This window comes from Phyllobates terribilis, unplaced genomic scaffold (genome assembly GCF_046119375.1).
Source record: "Phyllobates terribilis strain yellow unplaced genomic scaffold, ASM4611937v1 Scaffold_1__5_contigs__length_1240528914, whole genome shotgun sequence".
NCBI lineage: Eukaryota > Metazoa > Chordata > Amphibia > Anura > Dendrobatidae > Phyllobates > Phyllobates terribilis.
This window is the reverse complement of record NW_027362761.1, coordinates 972,790,328-972,805,291: the sequence shown is the minus strand read 5'-3', so window position 1 is coordinate 972,805,291 and position 14,964 is coordinate 972,790,328.

Sequence of the window (14,964 nt, the reverse complement as noted above, 5' to 3'; positions counted from 1 at the left end):
CAGGACTTTACCTCCCTTTGGGCTGCCCCGGTTAATTGGGCCACCAGGATGCTCACTTTTTGCTCTTCTGTGAGGGGATACACCTGGAAGAGGCTATCCAGCTTTTCTCTAAAGTCATGCAGGGTATGGGACTCCCCTGAGTACTGGGGTAGCCAGGCCGCTCCCGGGATATAGGGCATGGTGAAAGGCATGACTGCAGCAGCGGTGGCGCTGGCGGGGGTTGAGGCAGTGAAGCTCTCCTCCGTATCCGACATCTTCCTCCCCCCTAGTGGACCGTGGCCTACCTTGCGATGATCCTCTTCCGTAGGCCGCGGCTCCGCAGTGGATCGTCAGGGTTGAGGACCTTCCGTCGCGCTCCTGTGATGTTGGCGTCTGCTGGGCTCCTTCCAGGACCTTACGCAACGTCCGGACGTGAGGCGGGGCTTCAGTTCTCGCGCGCTTTCGGAGTCCACGCCCCTCTTCTTCCCGCGCGGCGTCTTCAAGATGGCGTCCAACGGCGGGAAAACTCCACGGATGGCGGGAAGAAGGTAGAAGATGGCGCCGGATGGCGGGAAACCTCCACGGATGGCGGGAATCTTCACCACTGGTAAGTTTGAACAGTCTTTTTCAGGCACGCAGTACCCGGTGGTTGCGGGCACGAGATCCTGCCGACTACGCCAAAAGTTGACGCGCCCCTGGGCCTTCGTCGCGTGGCATCGCGCGCACGGGAGCTTACCCGGAGCTGGATCTGTTGAGGGTTGTAGTCTCGTGGCGGTGACCCGGTCCGTGCCCAGGGAGTCAAACTGAGCGGCGATGTATTAGCGGTAGATGTTGGACGAATACGCCACCCGTTGAATGCAGCGAAGGAGCTGCCGCTGCAGGGCAGACCGCTGAGGCCGGTGGTAGGATTGTGCAGCGTGATAGTATCACCCCCAACGGGAGGGGTATGGCCTCAGGGCAGCCGACGTGGATGATGGGGGTAGCAGGAATCACTCAGAGACGGTGCGGTGTAGTTCAGGGTCTTTACTGGTGATAAAGATAGACCCTCCCGGAGTACTGGCTAGCGATCGGGGCCTGGTCAGTCCTTGAGCAGATGGGATCTCCCCTGGCCAGGCGGAGTTGTAGGCCTCCCAAACTGACTGTACTCTTCTGGCTACCTTGCTAGAGGCGGGTATAAGTAGCCCACGTCCCTGAGTGTACCGTGTGGTGCTCACCCGTATGGCCGGCGACTCGGGGTCTTCTAGTGGCGTCCGCTCCACAACGGCGGTGCTGGTCCCACGCGTGTGACCGTGCCTTCGGGTTTCTTGGCCAGAGGACCTGAAATCCCCTGCCGGGCGGTTTCTGCTGCTGGGTAAAGATTAGTCCCCACAGCCTCGGACTCCGGGTCCGGTGATAGCTTCACAGTCAGCGCGAGCTCTGCAGCTGCCAGCCCCTGACTCCTTATAGCACTGCTCCCACAGAGCTCCTGATGTTCCTTTCCTATATCTGCTTCTCTTCTCTGTCTCTACTTCTTCTCTACACACTAACCCTGCCTCAGCCCTAGGTTTATATAGGGGAAGTTCTTCCCCTCCCAGGACTGGGCAGGAGGTGTGGCATGCATAGGATCCCTGACCAAGAGACCTCCCACCTGCTCTCAGACGTAATATCTCTATCACTGTGGCAACCAGACCCCTGGGGTGTCACACCTGTATAAAAGACACTTGTCCACACAGTCAATCAATCACACTCCAACCTCTCCACCATGGCCAAGACCAAAGAGCTGTCTACGGACACCAGGGAAAAAATTGTAGACATGCACAAGGCTGGGATGGGCTACAGGACAATAGGCAAGCAGCTTGGTGAGAAGGCAACAACTGTTGGCACAATTATTAGAAAATGGAAGAAAAACAAGATGACTGTCAATCTTCTTTGGTCTGGGGCTCCATGCAAAATCTCGCCTCGTGGGGCAAGGATGATTCTGAGAAAGGTCATGAATCAGCCCAGAACTACATGGGAGGAACTGGTCAATGACCTGAAGAGAGCTGGGAACACAGTCTCGAATATTACCGTTAGTAACACACTACACCCATGTCCATGCCCATTTGAGGTTCACCTATGACAATCTGGATGATACAGAGGAGCCATGGCAGAAGGTCATGTGGTCAGGTGAGACCAAATTAGAACTTTTTGGTATCAACTCCACTCACCGTGTTTGGAGGAAGAAGGGTGCGTACAACCACAAGAACACCATCCCAACCATGAAGCATTGTAGGGGAAACATCATATTTTGGGGGGCTTTTCTGCAAAAGGGACAGGACAATTGCACCGTATTGAAGGGAGAATGGATGGGGTCATGTATTGTAAGATTTTGGCCAACAACCTTCCCTCAGTAAGCGCATTGAAGATAGGTCTTGGCTGGGTCTTCCAGCATAACAATGACCCGAAACACACAGCGAGGGCAACTAAGGAGTGACTCCGTAAGAAGCATTTCAAGGTCCTAGAGTGGGCTAGCCAGTCTCCAGATTTGAACTCAATTGAAAATCTTTGGAGGGAGCTGAAACTCAATGCTGCCCAGCGACAGCCCCGAAACCTGAAAGATCTGGAGAAGTTCTGTATGGAGGGGTGGGCCAAAATCCCTGCTGCAGTGTGTGCAAACTTGGTCAAGAACTACAGTAAACATTTGACCTCTGTAATTGCAAACAAAGGTTTCTCTACCAAATATTAAGTTCTGTTTTTCTATTGTATCAAATACTTATTTCATGTAATAAAATGCAAATTAATTATGTAAAAATCATACAATGTGATTTTCTGGAATATTTTTTAAGATTCTGTTTCTCACAGTTGAAGTGTACCTACGATAAACATTATAGACCTCTCCATTCTTTGTAGGTGGGAAAACGCTCCCAGGTGAGCGGGCAGGAGTCTCTGGAATAGCAGATGGTCACAGCACGTGACGGCGGAGCCTCCAGGTAGGCAAGCAGGCAGGTAGCGGAGGAGCGCTCCCAGGTGAGCGGGCAAGAGTCTCTGGAATAGCAGGTGGTCACAGCACGTGACGGCGGAGCCTCCAGGTAGGCTAGCAGGCAGGTAGCAGATGTGCGCTCCCAGGTGAGCGGCCAAGCTGGTCCATAGACAGACTGACAGGAGTAGGAAGGCAGACCGTCGGACCTCAGGCTAGCAAGCAGGTAGCAGGAATATCAGGCAGGAAACAGACAGCAAACTGGCAGGACTCTGGCAGGAATCAGGCAGGTAACTGACAGGTAACTGGCAACGGGACCTGAGGGCTGAAGCAGAGTAGTGAACAGTGCAACAACATTGCTCGGGCACCTCCATTTTGGAGGAGGTGCCTTATATATGGTGAAGTCCTCCGGCCATTGGACGGCGCGCGCGGCCCCTTTAAGAGGGAGGGAGCGCGCGCCCTAAGCACAGTGGCCGGGAAGGAGCGCGCGCTGCCAGCAGAGCGGGGGGAGGACGCCGGGCTCGGAGCAGAGAGGTGAGGGGAACAGCGTCCCTGCCTAGCAGAGGGCAGGGACGCCGACGCTACAGTACCCCCCCCTTTAGGCCCCCCTTTTTTAGGCCAGACAGAAATTTAGCAAGGATGAGAGGGGCATGGATGTTCTCCCGGGGCTCCCACGTTCTCTCTTCAGGACCAAACCCCTTCCAATCTACTAGAAAAAAGGTCTTCCCTCTTACCCTTTTGGTGGCCAGAATGTTCTCTACCTCAAATTAGTTTTCAGCGGAAACCGGAGCAGGAGGCGTGCCTGTAGACTTGGAAAAAGAGTTAAGTACCACGGGTTTGAGGAGAGATACATGGAAGGAGTTAGGGATCCGCAAGTTGGCCGGGAGTTTCAATTTATAGGCCACCGGGTTGATCTGACTGATGACCTCCAGAGGACCGATGAACCGAGGCCCTAACTTATAGGAAGGAATCTTGAGCCGGACATACTTGGACGAGAGCCAGACCTTATCCCCAGGACGGAATTGAGGAGGATCCAGACGTTTTTTGTCAGCATGTCTTTTCATACGCTCGGATGACAGAAGGAGTGCGGACCGGGTACTCTCCCATATGGAGGAAAATTTGTTAACAAGAGATTCCGCAGCCGGATTGTCCACCGAGGTGGAGACGGGAAACGGGATCCGAGGATGCTGACCGAAGACTACAAAAAACGGGGATTTGGAGGAAGATTCGCTCTCGTGATTGTTGTACGAGAATTCGGCCCATGGCAGGAGATCCACCCAGTCAGAATGGTGGGCATTAACGAAGTGCCGGAGGTAACTGGTCAGGATCTGATTGATCCGCTCCACTTGACCATTAGACTGTGGGTGGTAAGCGGAAGAGAAGTCCAGGGTGACGTCTAGCAATTTACAAGTGGCTCTCCAGAAACGAGAAGTGAACTGTACCCCACGATCCGACACGATGTGACGGGGCAGGCCATGAAGACGGAAGATGTGGCGGATAAAGTCTTTAGCCAGCTCGGGTGCAGACGGGAGGCCTGGTAGGGGAATGAAGTGAGCCATCTTGGAAAAGCGGTCAGCGACCACCCAAATGACCGTACAACCGGCAGAGACGGGAAGATCAGTTATGAAGTCCATCGCTATATGCTGCCAGGGGGCAGCAGGTACTGGCAGAGGAAGGAGGCGACCGGCTGGCAGGTGTCTCGGAACTTTGTTGCGGGCGCAGGACACACAGGCAGAAACAAAGTCTATTACATCCTTGTGCAGGTTAGGCCACCAGTAGTGCCGGGTAATAAGCTGGAGGGTCTTTTTCTGACCGGCGTGGCCAGCTAGTTTAGACGAATGACCCCAGTGTAGGATCTTCTCCCGATCAGGTACCGATACGAACGTCTTACCGGGAGGGAGACGATTTAGACTCACGGGAGCCACCTGCATTACTCTGGTGGGATCGATGATATGTTTAGGTTCTTCCTCGAGGTCAGATACCAGAAAGGATCGGGACAAGGCGTCCGCTTTGATGTTCTTGTCAGCCGGGCGAAAATGTAGAACAAAATCAAAGCGAGCAAAAAACAAGGACCACCGGGCTTGGCGCGGGTTAAGTCTCTGGGCATGCTGGAGATAAGCCAAGTTCTTGTGGTCAGTGTAAATTATTACCGGATGAAGAGCCCCCTCGAGTAGGTAACGCCACTCCTCCAATGCCAGCTTGATGGCCAATAACTCTCGGTCTCCTATGGAATAATTGCGCTCAGAAGAGGAGAAGAGTTTGGAGAAGAAGCCGCAAGTTACCATCCTCCCGGAAGATGATTTTTGAGTAAGTACAGCTCCGGCTCCAGAGGAGGAGGCGTCAACCTCCAGGAAGAACTGCTTGTTGCCATCCGGACGATGCAGCACCGGGGCGAAAGAGAAGGCCTGTTTTAAGGAAAGAAAGGCCTCCTCTGCTTCGGACGGCCACTCCTTGGGATTAGTACCCTTACGGGTGAGCGCGGAAATTGGGGCAGTCCGGGAAGAGAAGTGTGGTATGAAGAGGCGGTAGTAGTTGGCGAAGCCCAGGAACCGCTGAATGGCCTTCAACCCCTCCGGTCGGGGCCATTTCTCGATGGCAGACAGTTTCTCTGGATCCATTCGTAGGCCGGTCTGAGAAATAATGTAGCCCAAAAACGGAAGCGAGGTCTGCTCAAAGAGGCACTTCTCATATTTAGCGAAGAGGTGATTCTGCCTGAGCCTGAGCAGGACCTGACGAACGTCCCTCCGGTGAGTCTGGAGATCCGGAGAGAAGACCAAGATGTCGTCCAGGTACACCACAACGCAGGAGTAGAGAAGGTCCCGGAAGATGTCATTGACCAACTCTTGAAAGACGGCAGGAGCGTTACAGAGACCAAAGGGCATTACCAGATATTCATAGTGGCCATCCCGGGTGTTGAATGCAGTCTTCCATTCATCCCCTTGACGGATACGGACCAGGTTGTACGCCCCACGGAGGTCCAGTTTGGTGAAGACTCTAGCCCCCCTCAGGCGATCAAATAATTCTGGAATGAGCGGAAGGGGGTACTTATTCTTCACCGTGATCTGGTTAAGGCCTCTATAGTCTATACAGGGACGGAGAGAGCCGTCCTTCTTTTTTACGAAGAAGAAGCCTGCTCCCGCCGGGGAGGTAGATTTCCGGATGAATCCCCTGGCCAAATTCTCCTCAATATATTCGGACATCGACCGGATCTCTGCAGCGGACAATGGGTAAATACGCCCACGGGGAGGAGTAGTACCGGGTAACAGGTCGATAGGACAGTCGTATGGTCTATGAGGGGGTAATGTCTCTGCCTCCTTTTTATTAAAGACATCAGCAAATGACCAATAGGGAATCGGAAGTCCAGGTAGATTAGTTGGGGTAGGAGAAGGACGGACGGGATGAACAGGAACCAAACAAGTCTTATGACAGTCCTGTCCCCAGCGAAGGACTTCTCCGGTCTGCCAGTCAAGCACGGGTGCATGTCTCTGGAGCCAAGGTAGACCTAGTAAGAGGGCGTGAGAGAGTCCAGGCAGAACATGAAAAGAGATGCTCTCAGAATGCAGCATTCCCACCTGCAGAGTTATGGATTCGGTGATGAGTTGGATGGGACGTGGTAAGAGGCCCCCATCCACAGCAGCGACAGATAATGGTACAGCCAGAGGTTTGGTGGGAATGCAGTATTTTTCTACCAGGGACTGTGAAATAAGATTCCCGGCCGCTCCAGAGTCAAGTTGGGCTAGTTCGCAATAACGATTCTCCCCGCAGATAATAGAGACTGACAGTAGCAGAGATGGAGAGGATTTATTCTTGTCTAGGTCGACCTCTCTGAGCGAACCTAGACACAGGCGTTTCCCGACCTCTCCGGGCAGGTACGGATCCGGTGCTCCTTACTGCCACAGTAGAAGCAGCTCCCTTCGGCACGGCGTAAGTCCTGACGGGTTTTGACCATCTTGGTCTGGTCGACCTGCATAGGCTCAGGAGAGTGTACCTGGGGAGAAACGGAGGGAGTGACGGGTTTCTGAAAAGTAGGAGCTAGACGTGGAAACCTCCTCTCACGGGTGACTTCTTTGGCACGCTCCTGGAACCGTAGGTCAATCCGGGTGGCAAGAGTTATTAAGTCATCGAGAGTGGTAGGAATGTCCCGACCGGCGAGTTCATCTTTAATACGGCCGGACAGACCCTCCCAGAAGACAGATACCAGAGCGTCGTTATCCCAAGCCAGCTCCGAGGCAAGGGTACGGAACCGTATGGCATATTGGCCCACGGTGAGACTTCCCTGACGGAGGCGTAGCAGAGATGATGCGGATGAGGTCTTCCGTCCGGGTTCGTCGAAGACTTTCCGGAAAGCCGTGAGAAAGGCAGGCAAGTCAGACACCAGGGGGTCTCCTCTCTCCCATAGAGGATTTAGCCAGGCCAGGGCCTCCCCGGTGAGATGGGACATGATGAAGGCAATTTTGGCCCGGTCGGAGTTAAACTGGTGGGACAGGAGTTCAAAGTGCAGGGTGCACTGATTTATGAAGCCCCGAGCCTGAGCGGAGTCGCCTCCGAAGCGAGGAGGTGCAGAAAGCCGGGGTCCGGGGTAGGATACCATGGTATTGGTGGGCAGCGGAGCTGCCGGGTTGCGAGTCATGGCACTGACGGTGGTTGCTGGTGGAGCAGTCATAGTGTCCAGGCGAGAATTGACATTCCGCAGGTGACCCAGGATGGACTCCTGTTGGGACCTCTGACGGGACAGTTCATGACAGAGGTCCGAGAGCGAGGGAGCTTGGGTGCCACCGGGTTCCATGGCCCGAGCAAACTGTAACGGGTCTGGGAGGCGGAACCTCTGAGCTACTATACAAGGGGGCGGTCCTTGTAAGGGAGCGGGTGGCGACCAGGGAAGACGGGCAGGCAGTCACAGCAGGTGACCGGAACAGTCTCTGGGTGTACGGGCAGAGACTGTTCCGGTCACCTGCTGTGACTGCCTGCCCACAGCAGGTGACCGGAACAGTCTCTGGGTGTACGGGCAGGAGGTCACGGCAAGTGACCGAGGCAGTCTCTGGATGAACGGGCTGGAGGTCACGGCAAGTGACCGGGGCAGTCTCTGGATGAACGGGCTGGAGGTCACGGCAAGTGACCGGGGCAGTCTCTGGATGAACGGGCTGGAGGTCACGGCAAGTGACCGGGGCAGTCTCTGGATGAACGGGCTGGAGGTCACGGCAAGTGACCGGGGCAGTCTCTGGATGAAGGGGCTGGAGGTCACGGCAAGTGACCGGGGCAGTCTCTGGGTAAAGGGTAGGTACGACCTGTGATGGCTGAACCTCCAGGTAGGCTAGCAGGCCGATGGAAGATGTGTGCTCCCAGGTGAGCAAGCGAGAGTCTCTGGATGAACGGGTGGTCACAGCATGTGACGGCGGATCCTCCAGGTAGGCAAACAGGCAGGTAGCGGAGGAGCGCTCCCAGGTGAGCGGGCAGGAGTCTCTGGAATAGCAGGTGGTCACAGCACGTGACGGCGGAGCCTCCAGGTAGGCTAGCAGGCAGGTAGCAGATGTGCGCTCCCAGGTGAGCGGCCAAGCTGGTCCATAGACAGACTGACAGGAGTAGGAAGGCAGACCGTCGGACCTCAGGCTAGCAAGCAGGTAGCAGGAATATCAGGCAGGAAACAGACAGCAAACTGGCAGGACTCTGGCAGGAATCAGGCAGGTAACTGACAGGTAACTGGCAACGGGACCTGAGGGCTGAAGCAGAGTAGTGAACAGTGCAACAACATTGCTCGGGCACCTCCATTTTGGAGGAGGTGCCTTATATATGGTGAAGTCCTCCGGCCATTGGCCGGGGACTCCTTAGAACGGCGCGCGCGGCCCCTTTAAGAGGGAGGGAGCGCGCGCGCCCTAAGCACAGTGGCCGGGAAGGAGCGCGCGCTGCCAGCAGAGCGGGGGGAGGACGCCGGGCTCGGAACAGAGAGGTGAGGGGAACAGCGTCCCTGCCTAGCAGAGGGCAGGGACGCCGACGCTACAGTACCCCCCCCTTTAGGCCCCCCCTTTTTTAGGCCAGACAGAAATTTAGCAAGGATGAGAGGGGCATGGATGTTCTCCCGGGGCTCCCACGTTCTCTCTTCAGGACCAAACCCCTTCCAATCTACTAGAAAAAAGGTCTTCCCTCTTACCCTTTTGGTGGCCAGAATGTTCTCTACCTCAAATTCGTTTTCAGCGGAAACCGGAGCAGGAGGCGTGCCTGTAGACTTGGAAAAAGAGTTAAGTACCACGGGTTTGAGGAGAGATACATGGAAGGAGTTAGGGATCCGCAAGTTGGCCGGGAGTTTCAATTTATAGGCCACCGGGTTGATCTGACTGATGACCTCCAGAGGACCGATGAACCGAGGCCCTAACTTATAGGAAGGAATCTTGAGCCGGACATACTTGGACGAGAGCCAGACCTTATCCCCAGGACGGAATTGAGGAGGATCCAGACGTTTTTTGTCAGCATGTCTTTTCATACGCTCGGATGACAGAAGGAGTGCGGACCGGGTACTCTCCCATATGGAGGAAAATTTGTTAACAAGAGATTCCGCAGCCGGATTGTCCACCGAGGTGGAGACGGGAAACGGGATCCGAGGATGCTGACCGAAGACTACAAAAAACGGGGATTTGGAGGAAGATTCGCTCTCGTGATTGTTGTACGAGAATTCGGCCCATGGCAGGAGATCCACCCAGTCAGAATGGTGGGCATTAACGAAGTGCCGGAGGTAACTGGTCAGGATCTGATTGATCCGCTCCACTTGACCATTAGACTGTGGGTGGTAAGCGGAGGAGAAGTCCAGGGTGACGTCTAGCAATTTACAAGTGGCTCTCCAGAAACGAGAAGTGAACTGTACCCCACGATCCGACACGATGTGACGGGGCAGGCCATGAAGACGGAAGATGTGGCGGATAAAGTCTTTAGCCAGCTCGGGTGCAGACGGGAGGCCTGGCAGGGGAATGAAGTGAGCCATCTTGGAAAAGCGGTCAGCGACCACCCAAATGACCGTACAACCGGCAGAGACGGGAAGATCAGTTATGAAGTCCATCGCTATATGCTGCCAGGGGGCAGCAGGTACTGGCAGAGGAAGGAGGCGACCGGCTGGCAGGTGTCTCGGAACTTTGTTGCGGGCGCAGGACACACAGGCAGAAACAAAGTCTATTACATCCTTGTGCAGGTTAGGCCACCAGTAGTGCCGGGTAATAAGCTGGAGGGTCTTTTTCTGACCGGCGTGGCCAGCTAGTTTAGACGAATGACCCCAGTGTAGGATCTTCTCCCGATCAGGTACCGATACGAACGTCTTACCGGGAGGGAGACGATTTAGACTCACGGGAGCCACCTGCATTACTCTGGCGGGATCGATGATATGTTTAGGTTCTTCCTCGAGGTCAGATACCAGAAAGGATCGGGACAAGGCGTCCGCTTTGATGTTCTTGTCAGCCGGGCGAAAATGTAGAACAAAATCAAAGCGAGCAAACAACAAGGACCACCGGGCTTGGCGCGGGTTAAGTCTCTGGGCATGCTGGAGATAAGCCAAGTTCTTGTGGTCAGTGTAAATTATTACCGGATGAAGAGCCCCCTCGAGTAGGTAACGCCACTCCTCCAATGCCAGCTTGATGGCCAATAACTCTCGGTCTCCTATGGAATAATTGCGCTCAGAAGAGGAGAAGAGTTTGGAGAAGAAGCCGCAAGTTACCATCCTCCCGGAAGATGATTTTTGAGTAAGTACAGCTCCGGCTCCAGAGGAGGAGGCGTCAACCTCCAGGAAGAACTGCTTGTTGCCATCCGGACGATGCAGCACCGGGGCGAAAGAGAAGGCCTGTTTTAAGGAAAGAAAGGCCTCCTCTGCTTCGGACGGCCACTCCTTGGGATTAGTACCCTTACGGGTGAGCGCGGAAATTGGGGCAGTCCGGGAAGAGAAGTGTGGTATGAAGAGGCGGTAGTAGTTGGCGAAGCCCAGGAACCGCTGAATGGCCTTCAACCCCTCCGGTCGGGGCCATTTCTCGATGGCAGACAGTTTCTCTGGATCCATTCGTAGGCCGGTCTGAGAAATAATGTAGCCCAAAAACGGAAGCGAGGTCTGCTCAAAGAGGCACTTCTCATATTTAGCGAAGAGGTGATTCTGCCTGAGCCTGAGCAGGACCTGACGAACGTCCCTCCGGTGAGTCTGGAGATCCGGAGAGAAGACCAAGATGTCGTCCAGGTACACCACAACGCAGGAGTAGAGAAGGTCCCGGAAGATGTCATTGACCAACTCTTGAAAGACGGCAGGAGCGTTACAGAGACCAAAGGGCATTACCAGATATTCATAGTGGCTGTCCCGGGTGTTGAATGCAGTCTTCCATTCATCCCCTTGACGGATACGGACCAGGTTGTACGCCCCACGGAGGTCCAGTTTGGTGAAGACTCTAGCCCCCCTCAGGCGATCAAATAATTCTGGAATGAGTGGAAGGGGGTACTTATTCTTCACCGTGATCTGGTTAAGGCCTCTATAGTCTATACAGGGACGGAGAGAGCCGTCCTTCTTTTTTACGAAGAAGAAGCCTGCTCCCGCCGGGGAGGTAGATTTCCGGATGAATCCCCTGGCCAAATTCTCCTCAATATATTCGGACATCGACCGGGTCTCTGCAGCGGACAATGGGTAAATACGCCCACGGGGAGGAGTAGTACCGGGTAACAGGTCGATAGGACAGTCGTATGGTCTATGAGGGGGTAATGTCTCTGCCTCCTTTTTATTAAAGACATCAGCAAATGACCAATAGGGAATCGGAAGTCCAGGTAGATTAGTTGGGGTAGGAGAAGGACGGACGGGATGAACAGGAACCAAACAAGTCTTATGACAGTCCTGTCCCCAGCGAAGGACTTCTCCGGTCTGCCAGTCAAGCACGGGTGCATGTCTCTGGAGCCAAGGTAGACCTAGTAAGAGGGCGTGAGAGAGTCCAGGCAGAACATGAAAAGAGATGCTCTCAGAATGCAGCATTCCCACCTGCAGAGTTATGGATTCGGTGATGAGTTGGATGGGACGTGGTAAGAGGCCCCCATCCACAGCAGCGACAGATAATGGTACAGCCAGAGGTTTGGTGGGAATGCGGTATTTTTCTACCAGGGACTGTGAAATAAGATTCCCGGACGCTCCAGAGTCAAGTTGGGCTAGTTCGCAATAACGATTCTCCCCGCAGATAATAGAGACTGACAGTAGCAGAGATGGAGAGGATTTATTCTTGTCTAGGTCGACCTCTCTGAGCGAACCTAGACACAGGCGTTTCCCGACCTCTCCGGGCAGGTACGGATCCGGTGCTCCTTACTGCCACAGTAGAAGCAGCTCCCTTCGGCACGGCGTAAGTCCTGACGGGTTTTGACCATCTTGGTCTGGTCGACCTGCATAGGCTCAGGAGAGTGTACCTGGGGAGAAACGGAGGGAGTGACGGGTTTCTGAAAAGTAGGAGCTAGACGTGGAAACCTCCTCTCACGGGTGACTTCTTTGGCACGCTCCTGGAACCGTAGGTCAATCCGGGTGGCAAGAGTTATTAAGTCATCGAGAGTGGTAGGAATGTCCCGACCGGCGAGTTCATCTTTAATACGGCCGGACAGACCCTCCCAGAAGACAGATACCAGAGCGTCGTTATCCCAAGCCAGCTCCGAGGCAAGGGTACGGAACCGTATGGCATATTGGCCCACGGTGAGACTTCCCTGACGGAGGCGTAGCAGAGATGATGCGGATGAGGTCTTCCGTCCGGGTTCGTCGAAGACTTTCCGGAAAGCCGTGAGAAAGGCAGGCAAGTCGGACACCAGGGGGTCTCCTCTCTCCCATATAGGATTTAGCCAGGCCAGGGCCTCCCCGGTGAGATGGGACATGATGAAGGCAATTTTGGCCCAGTCGCAGTTAAACTGGTGGGACAGGAGTTCAAAGTGCAGGGTGCACTGATTTATGAAGCCCCGAGCCTGAGCGGAGTCGCCTCCGAAGCGAGGAGGTGCAGAAAGCCGGGGTCCGGGGTAGGATACCATGGTATTGGTGGGCAGCGGAGCTGCCGGGTTGCGAGTCATGGCACTGGCGGTGGTTGCTGGTGGAGCAGTCATAGTGTCCAGGCGAGAATTGACATTCCGCAGGTGACCCAGGATGAACTCCTGTTGGGACCTCTGACGGGACAGTTCATGACAGAGGTCCGAGAGCGAGGGAGCTTGGGTGCCACCGGGTTCCATGGCCCGAGCAAACTGTAACGGGTCTGGGAGGCGGAACCTCTGAGCTACTATAAAAGGGGGCGGTCCTTGTAAGGGAGCGGGTGGCGACCAGGGAAGACGGGCAGGCAGTCACAGCAGGTGACCGGAACAGTCTCTGGGTGTACGGGCAGGAGGTCACGGCAAGTGACCGGGGCAGTCTCTGGATGAACGGGCTGGAGGTCACGGCAAGTGACCGGGGCAGTCTCTGGATGAACGGGCTGGAGGTCACGGCAAGTGACCGGGGCAGTCTCTGGATGAACGGGCTGGAGGTCACGGCAAGTGACCGGGGCAGTCTCTGGATGAACGGGCTGGAGGTCACAGCAAGTGACCGGGGCAGTCTCTGGGTAAAGGGTAGGTACGACCTGTGATGGCTGAACCTCCAGGTAGGCTAGCAGGCCGATGGAAGATGTGTGCTCCCAGGTGAGCAAGCGAGAGTCTCTGGATGAACGGGTGGTCACAGCATGTGACGGCGGATCATCCAGGTAGGCAAACAGGCAGGTAGCGGAGGAGCTCTCCCAGGTGAGCGGGCAGGAGTCTCTGGAATAGCAGGTGGTCACAGCACGTGACGGCGGAGCCTCCAGGTAGGCAAGCAGGCAGGTAGCGGAGGAGCGCTCCCAGGTGAGCGGGCAAGAGTCTCTGGAATAGCAGGTGGTCACAGCACGTGACGGCGGAGCCTCCAGGTAGGCTAGCAGGCAGGTAGCAGATGTGCGCTCCCAGGTGAGCGGCCAAGCTGGTCCATAGACAGACTGACAGGAGTAGGAAGGCAGACCGTCGGACCTCAGGCTAGCAAGCAGGTAGCAGGAATATCAGGCAGGAAACAGACAGCAAACTGGCAGGACTCTGGCAGGAATCAGGCAGGTAACTGACAGGTAACTGGCAACGGGACCTGAGGGCTGAAGCAGAGTAGTGAACAGTGCAACAACATTGCTCGGGCACCTCCATTTTGGAGGAGGTGCCTTATATATGGTGAAGTCCTCCGGCCATTGGCCGGGGACTCCTTAGGACGGCGCGCGCGGCCCCTTTAAGAGGGAGGGAGCGCGCGCGCCCTAAGCACAGTGACCGGGAAGGAGCGTGCGCTGCCAGCAGAGCGGGGGGAGGACGCCGGGCTCGGAGCAGAGAGGTGAGGGGAACAGCGTCCCTGCCTAGCAGAGGGCAGGGACGCCGACGCTACAGTAGGACTTAGTTTAAACAGTCATTCTGTAACAGTACTGATCATATTGGGACAATCCGGCCGTGTCTGAAAATTGGATGGGTCTTATGTAAATGCGATCTGTAAGTGGTTGTTTTTTGGCCACCACAGCCGTTTTGGACATGCCAAGGGTAGAGCTTAAAGGGAAGCAGTCACCATTTTTTTCACTGATAAACTATGGCAATCACCTCTAAGATTATAAGAATGAGGATCCTGCAACCCCTTTATATCCTCAGACGTGCCCCTGCATACCTTAGAAAAAAGGACCGGGGCGGTGCTGATCACAATCAAGAAACACCCATCTGACTGCGCCATTTCCATACAGTGCGGGACAAGTATAAAACACTTTTTCTGAGATATGCAGGGGCACGTCTGAGGATATAAAGGGGTTGCAGGATCCTCATTCTTATAATCTTATAGGTGATTGCCATAGTTTATAAGCGAAAAAAATGGTGACTGGTTCTCTTTAAACGTCCCACTTTTAAGCTTCAAAAAGGTTGGTAACTAAATAAAGCTGTAAATGGCCGACGGTCCTCTACGACTTACATGTCTGGCTGATAACACGACTTGTAGCATTTTATAAAAAAATATACCAGCGGTAGGACCAGTGTGTGTCGGAGGGCGATTGGGGAACATCCACAATGGG